Source organism: Camelus bactrianus, chromosome 5 (assembly GCF_048773025.1).
Source record: "Camelus bactrianus isolate YW-2024 breed Bactrian camel chromosome 5, ASM4877302v1, whole genome shotgun sequence".
NCBI classification, from domain to species: Eukaryota; Metazoa; Chordata; class Mammalia; order Artiodactyla; family Camelidae; genus Camelus; species Camelus bactrianus.
Genome location: NC_133543.1, coordinates 72,320,999 through 72,341,460, shown reverse-complemented (window position 1 = coordinate 72,341,460; position 20,462 = coordinate 72,320,999). Strand labels below are relative to the sequence as shown.

Genomic DNA, 20,462 nt, shown 5'->3' with positions numbered 1-20,462 from the left:
GTAGGAGAAAATCCTAGTAACCTTGGGTTTGACAAAGAGTTTTTAAATACAACAACAAAAGCATAATTCATGAAAGAAAAATTGATAAGTTAGACTTCATTAAAATTAAAAAAAAAAAACCCTGCTATTAAAAGAATAAAAAGATTAGGCGCAGGCTGGGAGAAAATATTTCCAAAACACATATCTGATAAAGAACTGTATCCAAAATATATAAAGAACACTTAAATCTTGACAATAAGTAAATAAACAACTCAGCCTAAAAAAAAATGGGCCAAAGATCTAAATAGACATTTCATCAAAGAAGATACACAGATGGCAAATAAGCATATGAAAAGATGTTCAAAATCGTATCTTATGAGGGAACTGCAAATTAAAACAGCAATGAGGTACAAATATCCACCTATTAGCAAGGTCAAAATCCAGAACACTAACACCAAATGATGTTGAGGATGTAGAGCAACAGGATTTTCATTTATTGCTGGTGAAAGGTATAACCACTTTGGAAGATAGTTTGGCACCGTCTTACATAGTTATACATAGTCTACTATCCAACCCATCAATCAAGCTCCTAGGTATTTACCTAAATGAGTTGAAAATACACAAAATACACAAAAACCTAATCTTGAATGTTTACAGCAGCTTTATTCATAACTGCCTCAAATTAGAAGCAATTAATATGTCCTTCAATAGGTGAATGTCAACTGCTAACACTCTAGCAGGATTCTTACTTCTTCCTTCCAACCATATCCTATGCATTTATCTTTTTGTTTTGGAGGGAGGTAATTAGGTTTATTTAGTTACTTACTTATATTTAATGGAGGTGCTGGGGATAGAACCTAGGACCTCATGCATGCTAATCTACCACTGAGCTATATCCTTCCCCCTCATCCATATCCTATGTATCATTTCATAGTGCCGTAAGACTCCCTTCTTCTCAATCAAGGCCACCTTCTGAGGAGGAATCCTAAGTCCTTCAACCTCCCTGCTACTTGGTATGCGCTGATACTTCCAACCTCACCACAGGTTTTGCTGGGACATGGGATGAAGCTGGACAGAAGGAAACGATACACAAAGCATGGGGTGTGATTTTAGAGGCCAGGATTTCAGATTTTGCTGTATTAGGGCTTCTAATTTTTCCAGCCTCCCATCATTCGATCTCCTTTTCCATCTGAAAATTGAGGGAATTGGACTCTATGGATAATTTAAATGACATAATCAAATTATAATTACTGTTGATACTGCACAGACCACACCTCACTATCCTGACTAACCTTAAAAACACTTTGTTAGTACTCCATATAGAATCTTGAAACAATTCTAAGTTGTGTCTTACCTGTCGTACTTATGATGAAGTGCTATTCTCTTAAGAATATTCCATTGTAAAGAAATCATCTGTTTTCTCAGTTGGTCATATCTCTTTCAGAAGTATTTAAGTGGTGATTCTTTTAAATGATGACATTTCAAGGTCAATATTTTCTGTGCTCTCTAACTCATTGTTCTTGTATTATTCTTCATGTTCTTCAGACTTTTCTTATTCATTATCTAATTATATCCTCATATTAAACATGCCAGAGGCTAGGACTGACATTTTTAAATCCTCATTTGACACATTCATACACTGAGATTTAGATTAAATGAACTGAGTCTGCATCAAACACTCAGATATCCAGAATGTAACATCCATGAAGGCAGGGATTTTTTTTTTAAGGCAGAGGGCTGCAGGTTCTGTTTTATTCACTGTTGTTTCCACACTGCCTAGAATGGCGCCTGACACACAGCAGGTTTCAAGAAACATTTGCTGAATGAATGAATGAATCTAATTAGTGACAGAGTTCGGTCTAGAATTCTCTAAACCTTCAACCATTGTTCCTTCAGTACCGACTGAAGTTGTTCTCTGTACTCATGGTCTCCCAAATTTTCCTCTTTTCTGGATGCAGCTGTCCTTAGGTTTGTGGAAGAGGCAAGGCCAGTGAGCCTCCTCCCCTGAGGGGCAACCAGCAGGGAGAGGGGGGCGTCTATGGGGGACTCCTCCCTGAGAGACTAAAGCTGACACTCCCCTTGAGTTCCTCAAGGACGTCAGAAAAGAAGGTGCGCCGGGTTCCTCTGTCCCGAGGGCGCTGGTCTCACTTTGTTGCTGGTAGCGGTTGTGGAGGGGGATTCTCTGGACAAGGACCCGCAGCCGCAGGCCCGCCTGTGGCCTGCGCTTGGCCGGCGCGCTGAGGCTGCCACCGTCGCGGTCCCCGCCGGGAGGCTGGCGGGCTGCGGCGGGAGGCGGGCTGCAGCGGGAGGCGGGGCGGCGGGGCGGCCTCGCTCCCCCTCCCGGACAGTGCGGCTGTGCCCGCGGTTCGGGTCGCGGGTTTGGGCGGGGCCTGCGGGGGGCAGGAGGCGGGGCCTGCTGGGGGCGGGGCGGCAGCACGGGGAGCCGGTGGCCGGGGCGGCGCTCAGACTGGGCCGGGCGCTCCGGCTGCGCGGGCTCTCGGCGGCCGCGAGGACAGCAGCAGCATCCTCCTCTTCCTCCTCTTTTTCTTTTTTCCCCTTCCGCTTTTTTAATTTTCCTTCTCCTTATTTTTCTCCTTCTTCCCCTGTCCCGTCTCCCCCTCTGCTGCTTCTCTAGAAGGTCCTCAGGTCCCTGAGCGGTGGCAGCGGCGACTGACCGCGTGTGCATCCAGTTCTGCGTCCAGGTAAGAGAGCCGTCCCGACTTCTGGTTCCACAGAGGGTGCTTCTCCTCCTGCCTCGCCCACGGCGTAGAAGGAGCCCAGGAAAGGAGCGGGAATGGGAAGTGGCTGTCTCGTCCTCTGGCCTTGGAAGCAGGCGCAGATTGACCGAACTGTCCAGCCTCTCACCTGGCGGAAGCCTCAGGCCCAGCCTCTCTGGGTGTCACTACCATAGAGCAGGGGATCAGGGCAGCTACCTGGCCTCTAGATTTGTAGACGAGTGTGTGACCTTGGTAGGTACCACTTTGAAACGCCCAGTCGGGTTGGGTTACCTGTCTTGAGAGCTATTATTACCTGAGCTTTAAAAAGACAGGGAGTGAATTATACAAAAATAATGGGGAAAAAGGGATTTCGAGGTAGAGGATTTTTTTTTCTTTTTGGTCCATCTAACTGTAGAGAACTGCACACTGACGAATGAGTAAGTTAGGGAAGCTTTGTCAGTTTGTAATCATTTTCCCTATAATTCTCCCAGAAACAGCTGGAAGAGCAAGATTGATGAATATTTATAATTTTAGAAAAATGAAAAATTAATATCTGGTCTTGTTGGAGGGCGGGACGCGAAAAAATGAGTCTGGATGAGCTTGGACATCCACATAGTCATTCTTTTTAAACGATAGGGGTGGAAAGCAGCATCTACAGTCCATTTATTCTTTTCTTTTCTTTTTTTTTTTTTTTTCTTAAAAGGCGTTTTGGGGGCTGCAGTGCCAGCTGCCTTTCTTCCCCAACCTCCTCTTTTGTCTAAGGATGGGAATTTAAAGAAAGAGTGTGTGAGAGGAGCCAGGAGTGGGGATGTGTATGTTTGGGTTTTTGTAGGGGGGTGGGGGTAGTAAAACAAATCAGGTCAGGAAAAAAACATCCTTGCAAACTGAAAATTGATGTTATACTGCCTGGCATCAGGGTTTTGGGATTTTGTCAGAAAATAAAAAAGCTTGCATTAGCAACAAGCCTGTTCCTAACAGTTGCTGTGTGCTATCAGCTGTAAGCACTTAGCATAATGCTTCCAGGACATAGACCCTTTAAACTGACTCAGTGTGAAAGGTTTTTGTTTAAATGTGCACACACACACACAAGCATGCACACACGTGTGGTGGTATACACCACACAGGCATAAACATGCATATATAATACACTATATACCTAATATTGCAATAGGGAATGAATACTTAAAAGATGAATCTTCAAATGTTTATCTTTGAAGGTTTGGGGATTATGGTGTGAATAAACAAATATATGTTTTGGGGTATAATTTTGGATATGAGGCAGAGGGATTGATGAATATTGGTAAGGTGCTAACTTAAATGTTAAAAATATTATTTATTTTAAAATGATTCGTCTGGAAGAGGAAATGACTGCAAACTGAAATTGAGGTTTGCAGCCGCAGTGAGGCGATGGAGAACAAAGCCTTTTATGTGAAGCACATTATGCAAAATATCCCATGCTGAAGCTGCAGGTACCAGCCCAGTATAAAACATAGCTCTGTAACTCTGTCATTTCATTGTGGGCAATTTTAATTTTTTTAGGCAATGAAAATACATTAAATAAATAAAAGCTCTTTAGAATGCCCAAGAGGAAGATTATAGTCTTTGACCTGAATGTGACACAAAACATCCATTTAACTGGGCAGTTGGTGTCTATGTATGTATTTTGGTAGAAATCTTTATGAATTTGCAAACAATCATAGGTGCTTCAGTCACTCCCTCTTCATCCACAAAAGCATTTCCCCCGTGAGAAAAGGTGAAAAGCATAAAGACTTTAAATAAAGAGTATTATATTTGTGTGTGTATTTTAACATTGATTTCCTGGTAATTTTATATTATTATCGCAGATTTACATCTGGATTCACGATTTGCATATTATCAGAGCTACTGTGCTTTTAGGATAAGTGGTACATGATGTTTGTCTGTGGTGTATTTAAATTTAATTTTTAGTATTTCACAATATGCTATAATTTAATTTTTAAAAGTTTTTTATTTTTATTTTACCCATAAGTAGAAAATTGCTTAATTGGAGATATAAGCAATTTAAAAATTGAACTTTCTTTTTTAAAAAATATAATATTTTGAATGAACACATTCATTTTCATTTTCTTTGTTTCTCTCCTCTTTCATCTGCCCCGCCATCCCTCAATAAGCTGTTTCTTTGTGACTCGTGACTCTGTCTATGCTGCTTTAGGCTTCCAGTTTTGTCTAGACTATCAAAAGCAGAGCCAGTGTTCTCAGGAATTTCGAATTTAGGATTTATTATTTCTCTGTAGCAACTCTCCCAGGATGACTTGTTTACAGCACCTTCTCAGGGAGGAGAAGGAGAAAGAATGTGCTGAGAGAGCATGAACCAGTGAAACTGGCACAGCCATTACCTCATCATAGTAGCTACTTGAGATTCATTGACAGAGCAGGCATCCTCTCAGTGGAAACCAAGCACCAGGAGCACACCCATCTCAAGGCAGAAGGCCTTCTCTTCCCATAGCAGCCTTTACTAATGTTGCTCTGCTGAGGTTAAAGGGGTATTTTCTCTTTTATGTATTTGTTTTCAGGGATCTTGAACTTGGTCAAAAATATGCAGCCAGAAATGAAACTTGGCACAGCATCCTCTAAACCCGAAGGAATAATTTCATTCCTTTACCACTTTTGGCTTAAATCAATTTGCAAATTTTCTAAACATCAGAAGGGAGAAGGAAGAAAAATGCTTATTGGTGTATTTTTGCATATTTTCTTATGACACATTTTTGGGGGTTGAATTTTACTAGCAACTAGATAACAGACTGGACTGCTATGCCTCTGAGAAATGTAGTTGCACTGTTGGACTTTAAAATAAAATAATTGCAGCATTTGCTTAGATGTACACGTGACAACATGTTGATCCTTAAAATAGCCATTGATGTCCCCTGTGAGACTGATCATATGAAGCCAACTTGGGGATTTTAGCATTCAAGTTGATCACTTTGATTAATGAATTCCTTTCAATGCTTAATTTCCTTTTAACGGAATAAGATAAAGAATTTGAAATAACGTTACAGTGGATGATAACACCATCCCTAGGTCAATACCATATTCCTTAATGCAAAAAGTAGGCATTTAGGTAAGTTGTTAGTAATGCATTAGTAAGTGTTATCCAAAGATAACGTTCTAAAACAGTCGTAAACTCTTTTGTCTCTGATATATCAGTTAAAAAATACTTTTAAGCTCTTTGAATCTTGTCTGATTCCCTCAGATACATTAGTTCTTCTCCTTTAATTCTCCCTATGCCTTTCTTGTTGCCAGTGCCTTGATCTACTCAATCTAGACCTTATGTGCGGGCAGTATTTTGATCATTTCACCAATTTTTCCCCTCTCTTCACACCATTCTTTCTAATCTCATATTTGAATGTTAGTCTTCTTTAGGCATTTTGGCTTTAATACTAACTCTCAATACAAATTTAGCCTTTACTTTTGTTTAGGAGAGCATTCATTCCGATTTACTTGTTTGCTTTATTTAGATCTACTAAGTTTCTACTAGATGGAGAATATCATACTGGGGACTATGTCAAAAGAGACAAAAAGTATGATGGGCATGGCTCCTGGGTTTAAGAAATTTACAAATAGAGTTGGAGGGATTTATTTTCTTTTATAACGGGGAATAACTAAGAAGTAGCATTCAAATGAACAGCTATTGTGAGATATGACACACATGTGCAAGGGACCCAGAGGTAATGTTCCAGTGCCTGAAAGACAAGCTTTTATGTATCAGTTATGTAAATGTCCTAATGTATATACCTTGTATACCTATCTTCTTTTTTCCATATAAATTCTCTCTATATGATTATATAAATATTTATATGTATATAAACTAGAGAATTATAAAATGTAACGATCTTTGAGTGTGTACGTATATATAAACACACACATAAGGAAGGAGCTAACAGTCTCTCAAATGCTTCAGCCAGTCAGCTGAATCAGCTGTAGGTTAGATCATTAAATGCTGGACAGCATATGAACATTTTAATTCAGAGTATTTTGAGAAACAACTTTTGATGTTCTCAAGAAATAATCAATCCCAGGAATTGATACTAGGCACCAAAGCAGTTAAAGAACTACAGAATAAGAAGCGGTACACAAAGGGCCAAAATCAAGGGAAAGGGTCTGTGAAAAAGTTTGCATGAGTAGGTGGAGGTAGAGGAAGATGAGGAACAAAAGCAAGTTCTCAGCTGTGGTCCCTTTAGGATGGAGTTGAGCCTTTGTCTAGGTGGGTGGAGAGGGAAGAAATCTGTTTTGTTTTTCTACCTCAACATAATATTTTGTGCAAATCCCTCCCCTGTCATTACTTTGAGCTAAGGCCATAAGTATGTCCTTGTAAAATTTATTAAAGATGCTTATTGGAAGCCATTCTATAGTGAATTAAAAAATTTAAAACAATGTGAGCGCAATTAGTTGGCTTTTATGAGAAACACTTTGAATATAATCTTTGAACTTGAATCTTTCCTTTGAGTGGTAGTGTTTTACCTGTGATACTTTTTACTTACTCATTTTAGTGAAATTCTGTGGAAATTAAGACAAAATAAAGATCTCAAGATTTCCTTTTTCAGTTGGTTATTAAATTTATATTGTGGATATTGGGGAATGTTTTAAACAATTTGTTTTCCATTAATACACACCAGAGGGGACCACTCTATTTTTTTTTGCTTTTTGTTATGTTAATAAGCCTTTTAGAGAAAATAATTTGACTTCTAAGATAACACAGCTTGACTTTTCCCTTCCTTTCTTTCTTCTTTTCTTTTGTTCCTTTCTTCTCTCTCAGTCTTTCCCTTCCTTCCTTCCTTCTTTCTTTCCTTTGCTCCTTCCTTTCAGTTTGTATTGGCAAAATAAAAACACTGATCATTAGAAAATGCAAATATAGCCTACTATTTTTATTGCAATTCATTTTCTGTTATATCTGTATTTCTTATTTAACATGCAGTTTTATACCAACTTCTCCTTTTCAGGGCTCCATCCCTATCTTGGCCCCTTATTTTGACCTTGACTTTTATATCCTCTAGCCTTGAATAATCTTTTTCTTATATACCAGTCTTTGATCATGCTTCCTCCCTCTAGAAGGCCTTTCCGAATCAGGAAGAAAAGTTACTGCCTTGTTTCTTTCCATTATTTGTGCCCAAGTTTACCCCAACTCCTTTATCATATAGACAATTGCTCAACCCAACTGTGTCCCTACCAGCCTTCTTCAAATTAGTTAAAAAAGAAAAATCCTGCCGGTGAAAACGGTACATCTATAAAACTTACTGCTTTTAAAATGAAAAATTTGGTTAACCAACTGCATTTTGTTATTGTATTCACCTGACATCAAATAAAATGGTTTCACTGCTTTCTTTAAAATTAAATTGACTGGTAAAGTCATTATGTGTCAGATAGTCCATTGTCTTTATTTTATGCTAGCTAATTACACCATGTTCAGCTAAGTTGAACTAAATTAATTTTAAGTAAAATATTCCCAGTTATATTGCTTTGTACAGCATCATCATTAGCCATCATGAATCTATCCCAAAATGATCATAAAACCCAGTACTTGAATATCGTGAGTGTATTTCATTGCTGAATTTCTTACATTTAAAGCAAACTTGTATGTAAGTATACAAACAAGCTCTTTTAGTTTGAGATAGAATAATCATGCCACTATGAACCCTTTACATTGCATTGCTTTAAGTATTAATGAATTTATAGTTGGTCACATCGTATTGTAACATTCGCAACAATGCTGTATTGTGTTGTTAATGGGCAGCAGTGAAATTATATAGTGAATTCGTATGAGAAAATGTTTCTCAATTTTATTGACTAGAAAGCAGCACAATTAAATGATGCTCAGCTTTGAAATTTTATTATTTTGTTTGGGTATCATGCCTCTCAAAACTGTAATTTAATCTTTCCTTTAGAGCATACATTTTTGAAGAGAACAATATTTTTAACAGTATGCTGCCTATTTTTTTCCTGGTGTTTATGAGAGCATATTCCTCTGGCCAACTTTGAAAACAAGTAAAAAAAGTTTTTAGGATTCAGTTATGCATTCTTTTTATGTTAATGTCGTCTAGTATAGCTAGGAATAGATTTGATTCTGTAATTTACTACACATACTTATATTATTTGAACAGGAATATGCAGTGTGTAGCATACAGTTTCTTTGCTCAGTGGACAAGCGTATGGAGTCATAGAATCTGTAACAACTTATTCGACCAAATTTGTCTACCTTGTGTTTCACAAAGGGCTAGCATGGTGGTATTTGTGTGTGTGCATGTGTTTGTGTGTGTGTATGTGTGTGTATATAATAATTAGAGCTAGCCTTATATTTATATGTGCCATTTTTTATAGTTGAGATAAATTGTTAAATACTCAGTTGATTTATAGAAAATTAAAAATTACACTATGGTGTTCTACATGAGAAAATTTGGTATGAAATACAATTTTATAGGAAAAACAATGGCGTAAGTATTCTTTAATGCAATCAAATTAGATGAATTTAACTTTTACTGTATTTTTCTCCTTGGAGAGAAATAACCAAATTCCATTGTCCATTATTTAAATCAGATGATGAAGTTAAATCTTGTGCTCAAAATAAAAGCATCTCGATGTTGATCAAATGTCCTAAATTGAAATACTGGTCACTTAAATTTATCTTTTAAGAAGTGCAGTGGTACTGCTTTTGTATGGAAAATGCATTTATCGTCATTTAAACAGCAGAAGCCAGGACTGATGGAACTTAAGAAATTTAGCTTCCAAGAAAGCATTAAGAAAGCACTAAGCATCCTACTGGAAGCTAAATCGCTTATGAAACAACAAAGTGAGTATGATCTTGGGTTTATTTAAATGGGTTTGGCCATTGTGTCTCAAACTAAAACTTGCCTCATTTATAGATTACATGATGAAAATTATTATAGACCATTCAGTGGTCTTCAGTGAAACAGGTTTTGTATGTTTTTTAGAGTTCTTATCATTTTCAGATTCAGTCACTAGTTCCATGATTTTTGTTTTGTTTTGTTTTGAGTAGGACCACATTAAATGAGGGTGGTCCATATCAAATTTGTAAATTATGAAAACTTTGTACAATCCTGGACAGTCTCACGGCCCTGTTTCAGCCCCTTCTAAATATTCTCATCAGGTTTTGTGATAAGAATCCAGAGTTTTCTATTAAAAAACTGATATTGAAAATGAGTAAACTGATTTTTAATAAGATCTTTCCCTTTTGCTCCCTAATGTATTTATAGTCTGTATAACAGAGTAGCTCTTTGTAACCCTATTAATTAGTGTGTTAGAAAGATTATGTACTTATACATCTGGAAACATAAAATGTCATAAAATGTACTCTTTACTTCTGTGCCTCTGCCCCATGACAGAAGGGACATCAGTTCCTAAGACTTGCTAATTGTATATGAATTAGATGACGTTTGAAGAGGAAGAGGGCCTGTCAAGAGCAAATGGTGTGAACCTCTGATGTACATACAAGTAAACTGGCTCAGGGAGGGGTTAAGTGACTTTCCTGAGGTTCTGAGTAGTGGAACCAGGCCTAAGACTTATTCAGGTCAAACTCAGCTCTTGGTAAAGTATGCCAGTGAAGAACCATCCCACTCTGACTCTCTGCTTCCACCTCTGGTTATATTTCTGTTCTCTGAGCTAAGGGTGGGGTGATGTGACAGCCATACCTGTCCCACTTTGTGACTCAACTGTGACTTTCATATGGATATAAAAGAGGGAGGGACTCAGAATTCTGTGCCATTCCAACCAGCTCCATGCCAGCTACACAACTGAAAATGGTGAAATGAAATCTGGGCCAGGAAACACTGACAAGGTTGCTGCTCCAGGGCCATTCCTGCGGTTTGGATCTGTTAGGAAAGAAGTTTAAACTCTCTGGGGAAGTGTGCCCAGATTCAGGGCACTTGAAATGCAAAGGAGCTTTTCTCTGAACTTGAACTATCCATATTGATACCTCCAGATTGATTGAGATTGTGTTTAAACTTGGCTCTGTATGCAAGGGGAATCCAACAAAAATAGCCAGGTTGAAACTTTTTTTCTGACCTGTAGCACTGTGAAATTTGCTCAAAAATAGCTTTCATTTTGTGTCTCCCTAGCTTTAACAGTTTTAGCTAAAAGGAAGTGAGCTAGAAAGTCTGTGGGCCTCTGTGTCTGGGCCTGTTTCCCTCTTTTCAACTCTCATATGTCTTCCTGTTTCTCTGACTTCAGTGCTCCATTCCTCTTGTTTTTTTTGCTTCATCCAAGGAGACAGCAAATTAAATAAGAATTAGGTGTTTCCATGGTTACTGTGTTCAGTAGAGCTTCACCTGTACCCATGTTGCTTAGGCATTATAGAGTCTAAAGTTGACAAATATTTGAAAGGCATGAAAAACATCTTGGAGGAAAGAAATTAAGCAGAAATCATGCTTATATATTTAAGAGGAAACATATTCGTAATTATTGAAAACTGAAACTATACCACTATCTAGGAAGTGAAGGAATTCTAATGTCATCCTTCTGTTAGGGAATGTCATATGTCCTTCTTCTCTACGAGAACGTGTTTAATCACCAGTCAGAATTGGAGTGATTTTTTTAAGTCACTGAATAAATGAAACACAATTCCTTAAAATACATTTCATGCACATTTGTGAAAGAATAGGCTGTACATACTGTCTTCCTCTAAAGTTCCTTTATTTTGAGCCATAAATACAGGAAAAAAGCCATTTTAATAGCACATCAGGAATCTACACCTTTGAAGGCAAATCTTTTAAAATAAATTCTATGCTCATCTTAGACGTGGTTTATTGAATTTGATATTCTGAAAATCTAAATGTTCTGTAAAGAATTAAAGTACTGTCTTTTTAGTAAATGATGCTCTTACTTGGGAAGAACATTTTAATCCTAAACATTTCAGGGCAAATACATACTCTGTTTTTCTTCCACTTAAATATCAAACTAGTGTGCCCTAAGTATTTCTAATATCATGGTCCATAAATTGATCATGTGTTTATTCAACAAATGGTTATTGGATCTTTAATACATAGCAAGAACTTTTCTGAATGTGTAGAATATTGGAAAAACTATTCAAATCCCTGCTCTCATGGAGTTTTTATTCTACTAGTAGGAGACAGAAATTAACAGGTAAACTAATAAATGAATGAACATTTTGACATGAAAAATGCTCTAAGAACTATAAAACAAAAACATAACAACAGAGCTTGTCTGAGATGGGGTGAGCTGCCCTTGGAGATATAAGTAATGAGAAGCAGCCAGGCATATGAATGTCTGGGGGAAGAGTTTTCAGGCAGAGAGAACAGAAGAAGCAACAGCCTTGAAGCAAGAAGAAACCTGGCATATCTGAGAGACAAATACAAGGCCAGTGGCACTGGAGTCTAATGAACATGTTAGAGGGTAATGGGGAAGAAATCAGAGCAGAAGGCAGGTATCAGGCCACATATGTTCTCTTGACCATCATAAGGGGTTGACTTTTATTCAACTTGCAGTGCATTCTAATTTTTAAGGTAGTAGTAGAAGCAAAAATTTTTTGAGATCTCATAGAAGCTTTCACAGATTAATTATATCTTCTAAGTCCCTGTAGATATATCTGTATCTTATTCACTAATGTGTTAAATCACAAGAGAGAAATCATTTAGAAAATTAGAAATCAATGGCAGAGACAAGATTAGACTTTGTTGATCTGATCTAATAAATTCTCTAAACATAGGTAGCCCAAATTGTGTCATCTTCTTGAGATAGCGGAGAATTACATGTCTGAGTAATTTTAACCCCTTGGAGCCTTTTTGTACCTGAAACTACATTAAAAAAAAAAATCTAAGCAGGAAAGTACAAGTCCATGTTTGAGAAAAGTGATCAGAACAATCACTGTAGTTTCAATATAAATGTTTTCCTGGCTATTTCCTCACAGCAGCTTTAGTTGTAAACAAAACCAGGTGCCAAGCAACAACTAACATGGTACTGAAACTTATAAATAAGTTAAATAACAGAGTTGTACGTATCTTACTTCTTACAGGCAATGGCCTAAATGTCCTGAGAATTTAGTAAATGAGCTGATCCAATTTCACGATGGTCTTGAATCACCTCTGCGGTTAATGATTAGTGTACCTCTTCATATATATTACCTACACTAAAATTTCAGATGCATTTATTCAGATATTTGTAGACATAATGTAATGCTTTATTCAACTTCGTGCTAAATACAGTTTGCCAGACACTTGATTGATTGTACTTTTGACATAACTCCTGGCTGTTTACTTTATTCTTAGGTATTTCCTCAGTAGAAAACAGAACTTAATTTTTTATTCCTTTATATAATGTTATTTATAGGACATTTTCAAAATATCACATAACTTATGAGAAAATAGCATTTTTATTTTACAGTAAAGAATTGAATTACTGTTGATTTTTCTTCAGGTTTTCTTTTTTGACTTCCATTTTGTTTTGTTTTTAGGATTAATTAATTATATGATGTAAACAGCTTTAATATGGTACCATTAGATAGACTGATATATTTATCTCCCAGACTTGCAATTACTCAAATTAAATATTAAAAACATGAATAACAAACCAACAAATAATTCAAATACATATTAAACAGTACATAGTGTTCTTGGAATTGTGTTTAAGCCTTTTAATATTGAGATATCAATAAATATCAAATATAAATATCAAATATAAAACAAATATAAACATATTAATGAAAAGGTTTTAAAAAAACAAGAAAGTAATTGATTTTCTTCTATGTCTACAACCATGCTTATGCTGTGGAATGTAAAATAGACAATATATTGTTCTCCTCTGGTTGCCACTCACTAGAGACACAAGACATAAAACTAATCCTAAAAAGAATGTAATACACAGTAAGATAAAGGGTAAAGAACCCTAGTCTGTGTTGTAAGTGCTATGCTTATTCAGAGAGGGGGGATCTATCACCACATGCAGAAGCTAAAGATTTCGTATAGAAGCAGGACTGGAGTGGGGCTGCATGCATAGTTGGGTTTGGAAAAGCACTCAGGATGATAGCAAAAGACAAAGGCATCTTTCCCTGACAAAGAACAAGGGAAACCAGATTGCCTGCTCTGGGGGGTTCATTTTGGAGAAGAGTAGAATGGGTAGGTGGTCTTGGATTTTAGAGGTCCATAAATGCTGGGTTCAGTAGGAGTTTCGGTTTTATCATAAGGCCATTGGAATCAGTGAAGGATTATGACTTGGGCAGTAAGGTGAGGAATGTGATGTTTTAAGATCAGCAAGACAATTTGAGAGGTCTCGAATTTCTACATATGGTGTGACAGAGACATCAACCTGTTTAGAGGGAGACACTAAGGGACTTGTTTGGGAGCTATAGTTGCAGATATTTTTACAAACAACTGAGAAAATATCAATACCAAAGAAGGGAGGTGGGTGACGCTGATTGAGATGGGGTGAGGAATGCCACCTCTGTCAAAGGGTTCAGAAAGAGACCTGAGGAAGCCCCAAAGAGTTAGAAGCCACACAGAACTGCAGTCAGTGAGTAATATGAGCTCCTATTTGGATTATGTCATGTGCATGCAAAGTATGTACTTTTAAAAGGACATCGGCGTTGGAAAACAAAGCAAAGAAATAAGGACCCATTTCAATATAACTCCTTCTCTGATTTCTAGGCCATATTGGAAAGGGACTGCATGACTTCACAGATAACTTTAGTAAACAGTCATTGAAAATCAATGATAAGTGTGTGTATTAGTAAGTGAACATAGATTTTCTTGCAAAAATTACAAACACATCTCGCCTTTCCCATGTTATTATGCCCCTCAGAGGTTCGTAGACCTGCAGAGAAGGTTATATATTTGGAGAATATACTCCCACCAGTGAGCTGAGGAGCTCTGGTTCAGGCCGAGCCATGTCTGGAAAATGCTCCTACTCAGAAAAGTGCTGTTGAGTTAGACACCGTGGCGCTTATTCAGGCCATTTCTGGACGCAAGTCAGAGTCCTCCAGTGAAAACTCACCTTACAGTGAAACAGCTCTCTGGTGGTCAGATTCACTGTTACCATCTTCATAAAATCTAGATGTGCATGTATCCACAACACAGGATGTAGTCGACATAAAAACAGTAGTTCAAATTTGGGATAACTGTGTTATACAATTATTTATAATATAATCTAATAATAGAATAAATATGGACCCCATGTTGGAAAAATCTATAGCAACTCTAAGAAAAATTTTATTTCATTTCATTTTGCACTTTAGTATAATTTACTGACTTTTATTCTGTCACTAAAATTAATAACATTGAAAAGTTAAACATTTGAAATTGTACACAAACATGATGACTCATCACTGAAGGTCTGTAAAAATTTCTTCTCCATTTTGTAGGTTAGAGAGGTTAAAATAGAGAACAGAGAGGAGAATCATGGTGATGACTTTGTGTAACTCCAGCTTTACTTTGCGTTGTTATTTATGTGAGCCCACATTGATGCTCTGTTTTATTTGTCATTTATAAGACTACACGCACTTGACAACGTAGTTCCACAACTACCTGTGTTTATTTTTTCCAAAATTAAAATAGCTTTATTGAGTCTTTTATGGGAAAAATGGATCTGTTCACACAGTTCAAATTATCTACTTCATTTTAGATGTAGATGTAGATGTAGAATGAAGACTACATTGAGGAAGTGAGAACTACTTTTTAGCCACTTAAATATGAATTATCTGTTTATATCTATTTAGTGACAGTAATGGGTACATTTCTCATCTTTCATTCTGCAAGGAAGTTGAGAAGTGTTTCTCAGAGCTTGCAGAGGCCTTGCTCATCTCCACAACTGCTTGTGATTGCTACAGTCCACATTCATTAATCCCTATACTCCTTTGAATAAGGTGTTTTGTGTGTGTATGTGTGTGTGTGTGAGAGAGAGAGAGAGAAAGATAGAGAGAGAGACAGAGACAGAGAGAGACAGAGACAGAGAGAGAGATTTACATAGGGCAGCTGTCTGCATAGACTCAGAAAGGTAGTACCCCCAACAAATCTAAGTCCAAACCAAACTACAGCCTTCTTGGCCCTTGTTTCATTATCTTTAAAATGAGGATAGTTGCCAAACATCTCTCAGGTTTTGTGTGTGTGTGTGTGAGTGTGTGTGTGTGTTGTTTGTATGTTGTCTGTTTTAGAGCTATGAATCTGGAAGTCAGATTAAGGCTATCTCTCAGGACAAGGATATGTTGTTCCTCAGGAAGTGAAACAGAATGAACAAAATGGTCTACATGCCGAAGTTGCAACTTCAATGCGAAAGGCAATGTGGACAAATTTACCATCTACAAGAAATGTCTAACCCTATGGGTCATATAGTCATTCTAGAACAGCTGGAAAATAAGCCCTTTGGGACATAAAGCTAAGCAGTTCACAAAATTTTAAGTCAATGTTAAGTCATCCCACTAGTTAATACTGGATTATACAGCATGAGTAGACATGGGCAGTGCACTCAATTTATTTGGAAGATGTAAATGAAAATAATATCTTACAGACTCTTATTTATTTTATTGTTTGTTATAGTCTATATAGTGACTTTATCATGATGAATTAAACACTATTACATTCTGTTTAGATTCTCTTTCTAGATCATTGTATGTAGGCTGTATACATTTTCATAGAGTCAGTTCACTTTTTAAATATCTTTGGAAAGTTCAGTCTTATTTTAAGGTAGATAATATGATACCTTAGTCACTACATAATGTTTATTTGCTTGTTTGCACAGTACCTGCAAGATATCCCTACTATCAAGAAAGTTGTGTGGATGAGGGGAATGATCAATAAATATTTTTCAATGAGTGAATGGTTTTAGAGAAATTAGTTTAGAACACTGAAGAATTTAACACAACTTGTTTAATAGTATACCAAAAGGAAAATGGTCACTCTTTTTTGAGGAGTAGTAAGATTGGAGGTAATCAACATTTTCTTTTTCTCTGAAAATAACAATTCCATTTGTCTAAAATACCCAATCTTTGCCTTTCTTTAAGACATATGAAACAATATCACTCTACCCTCTTATTGAGTTCTTGGGAAAGTCATTTGACTTCCTGGGCCTGAGTTGTCTAATATACAAAGTGAGGGGATAAATTTAATTGTCTCCAAGACCACTTCACATTCTATGGTTAATTGAAAGGACATTGTATTAATTCACACCTTTGCACAAATCAGTTTGTTATGTTAAATAGCTTTTTGCCCACCAAAGATTTGAGTGATTAGAATACTGGACAGATAAGTTTTTTAATTAAGGGTAACAGTGTCACAAAAGAAGGTTGGAATTACGAGGTGCCTTTCAGAGGAACAAATCTATACATTGTGAGCATCTACTTTATATTCAGCAAATGTTTATTAAGAATCAATTATGAGCCCCTGACTGTGATGAGCCATGTTAACAATAGGAAGAAACAAACAAGACTGCATCCTTACCTTCTCGGAGCTTGTTCTCAAATTGAAGAAGACAGAGCTTCACATCCTTTGGATAATTAAACAGGCTTTACATGAACACTTAACCAAATCACATCACTGCTTTACTTGTTTAAAAGTACTTAGGGGAGGAAACATATATGTAATAGCCTTAAATAAGAGCCAGGTCCTAATACAGTAATGTGTACAAATGAGTGGTACCAATAATCAGAGCTGTTAGAAAGGTGAGACTGAGACAAAGTTTTAGGAAAAGAGGGGTACAACTCTATATACTTGGCAGATGTTTGCCCTTCTCTTAGTTGGTGTGGATTTTAAAAAGAAAAAGGATTGTTCTTGAAAGGATTATTTTGCAATAGAAAGGCAATATAATGTTTTATTCACTAATGTATGTGATACCGTATTTTATTTCTTGTGTGGTAAGTTTTAAAACAACCCATCAGACTTACTATGGGTAAGACTTAAATCCTTTAAATTTCTTGCTAGCTCTAGATGATGTTCATATATCCATTTAAATTCTCTGAGAACATCTTCCACTTCAAATGTAAGCACTTTAGAAGACATGATGTTTGGAAAGCAAGGGAAGAAGAAGGAGGCGCGCCCAAAGGGTTTATTGTACCAGTTTTCAAAGCAGAGGCCAGCTGTTTGGGAGCTAGAATTAAGCTGTAAATTATCAGAGGGGAATAATGAGAGCCATTCCTTTCAGACAATGCCCAGTGTAATCACAGTGAGAAAATGATGCAAGATTTTCTGCTATGCACAAGTCGGGAATGATGAATTGAAAGGCTGGAAGGAAAAGTGATTTACAAGAAAGTAAGTGGACACAACCTACAGATTGTCTAGTACTCTGGGCAGTTGAATTAATTGAGGAACAGTCTTTCAACTCTGCTGGGACTGAACCCAAATTAGAAAATACCGTACACAGAGCTGAGGAAGTCACTGCTAACGCAGTTAGTACCATAGCTGGACTGTAAGTATAGTGCTGGCATGAGCTGCATTTCAACTCATGTGGTTTCATGAATCAAAACAGAAGTCTCTGAATACAATATAGACAGTGCCACATGGGAACAAAATAGAAAGATTATGCATGACCTTGTTTAGAATTTTCTGTATTAACCATAGGTCAAAAATCCATGGAAGTTTTCAAATCCAAGGATTTTCACAAACAAATTAGTTTTTTTTATTACATTTTTATACAAATTTAAGTGCTTCAGAAAAAGTCCAAAAGGCTATATAACTCATATAGGCATATGTTCATTTCAACTGACCTAATTCTGGTATTTAGTGTCAATCAGACATCATGGTCTGTAATGAAGAAATCTAATATCAACAAAGAAAGAAAACTATAAATATATTGATTTATAATTGGGTTTTATACAAACTATGAAAGTGAGAGGAAAAAAGAACTTTAAACTCTAAAATTTGGAGGTGTGGGGGTCTCATATACATTTTTATGGAACATTCATACATGATTTTGCGTTTTACAAACCAGAAAGTTTATATGGGCTAATTAATAATTTCTGTAGTGTTGAAACAGCTAAAGGCCAGATTTCAGTTAGTACATGAAATAATAAGGGATTTGATTAGCAAATAAATGTTTAATTACAAACTTAAATTTTGGTATCTCCCCCACCATCTACACACACAGACTCAGACACAGACACACACCCACAGTTGTTATTTACATCCATCACTCTAACTGGCTGATCTGTTTCATTTTCAAAGCTTTACAACCACCTGAATTCTAATAACTCTAATCTGTATCTGAAACTTGGGCTTCTTCCTGAGAGTCAGACTCATAATCCCCACTGTCTACCAGGTGGCTCTGCTTGGGTTCTGTAGGCACCTGAAACTCATCATGTTTATAATGAAACTTACTTCAACATCCATCCTACATTTCTTTTGCAGTCCCTATTTTAGGTCATGAAATTATTCCAAATAAAAAACGAAAAGTTATCCTAGGCTCGTAATATATTTCTTAAATATGTATTTCTTTCACATTTTTCTTCTTTTCCTCTCTACTCTCACTGAATTGATTCTCCAATTAGCCAATTAGTTTTTCTGCCTCCAATCTTTTCACACTCTATTCAGTCTTTAGGTGAACCAGAATGATCTTTCTAAACTGTATGTCTAGTCAGATCACTCTTCTGTTTAAAATCTTTCACTGTCTTTGTAATAATGTAACCAGTAAAGCCATGCAAATCTATAAGCATGCTATCGCTTGCATCTTACTTTCAGCTAGTCCCTGCCTATTTTTTGGTCTCGGAACTATCAAACTGCTGTAGTTCTCCACACATTGCTTGCTCTATTCTTCCCATTATAGTTTTTTTCCCCATGGCTAATTACTTTTCATCTTTCAAAACCAAATCAGTTTTTGTAGTTCTCTCCTCCTAGATGTTTATGCCTCTTGAGGGAAGGAGCTATGTATTCGTTATTGTAAATCCGGAACCTAGCAGAGTGCCTGGCAAACACTACATTATATAATTACTAGTTGAACTGAATGATGCTGGTTTATGGTTCTGTTTAGCTTTTGCTACTGATTGCATTGATTGAATGGGTGCTTGTCTACTGCATTGAGTTTCCATCCAGGGAGCTAACTTCAGTCAAATTCTTTGGTATACCAGGTGCTTTTCTCACAGTTCTTGCCCTGTACTCCCAAGCTCTTCCCCATCCGCTCTCAAAGAGCAGTTAATTCATTTTTACACCCAACCTTGAGTAAATTAAAGACTTCTTCACCTTAGGTAATTCCTTACTTAAAGGCTTCTTGTGAGAGTTAATATGAAAATGGTAGCCCAATGTCAGACTTTGCGCTGGAAGTCAAGTATTCAGTGAGTTTTCAGGAAAAAAAAAAAAGACTTAATGTTTTCTAAAATGTTTCAGCACTGCTATTGGAAAATAAGAATGTTTAACTGCTATTAGGAAAGAGGTGAGCTGAAACAGTCAGCTATCAAAGGACCAGGTTATCGGTCTCACTTTCCTCACTTGGCATGACTTTGAATTCTTTACGCTAAACAAACCTCCAAGCAAAACTAGTTCTAAGATTATACTATTCAACTACTAAGGAAGAATTATTTAAGAATTTTCTATTTATAATAGTTAAATATTTTGCTTAAATGACAATGATATTAGCATTTCACAAGGTCAACAAGGTTGCTAGTGTACTTGAAACCTATATTGTTTTGCTTAGGTTAACTTAATTTAATAGCAATAAATGATTTGCCAAGTAGATTAACCATTAAAACCAGCAAACTGATCAGAAGTTTAGCGTATTTGTCTCAAATCGGTGAGGGAAATTAGGACCTCCCTCCAACTTTAAGTCTTTCGTGGGGACTAAAATATGAAA

The 20,462-nt window shown here is 36.7% G+C and overlaps 1 protein-coding gene across 13 annotated transcripts in view; it reads left to right on the top strand.

Moving 5' to 3' along the window:
- The first annotated feature begins 2,427 nt into the window (after nucleotides 1-2,427).
- The window catches only part of MAP2 (microtubule associated protein 2), a 263,519-nt gene continuing 245,484 nt past the window's right edge, over nucleotides 2,428-20,462 (top strand). For 4 of the 13 annotated variants that reach the window (XM_074364085.1, XM_074364081.1, XM_074364084.1 and 1 more), the window contains exon 1: nucleotides 2,445-2,681. The gene's annotated coding sequence lies outside the window, so the exon portion shown is untranslated. Of the gene's footprint in view, nucleotides 2,682-20,462 lie in introns of all 13 variants that reach the window. The other 9 variants (XM_074364077.1, XM_074364072.1, XM_074364074.1 and 6 more) reach the window with 4 other exon arrangements.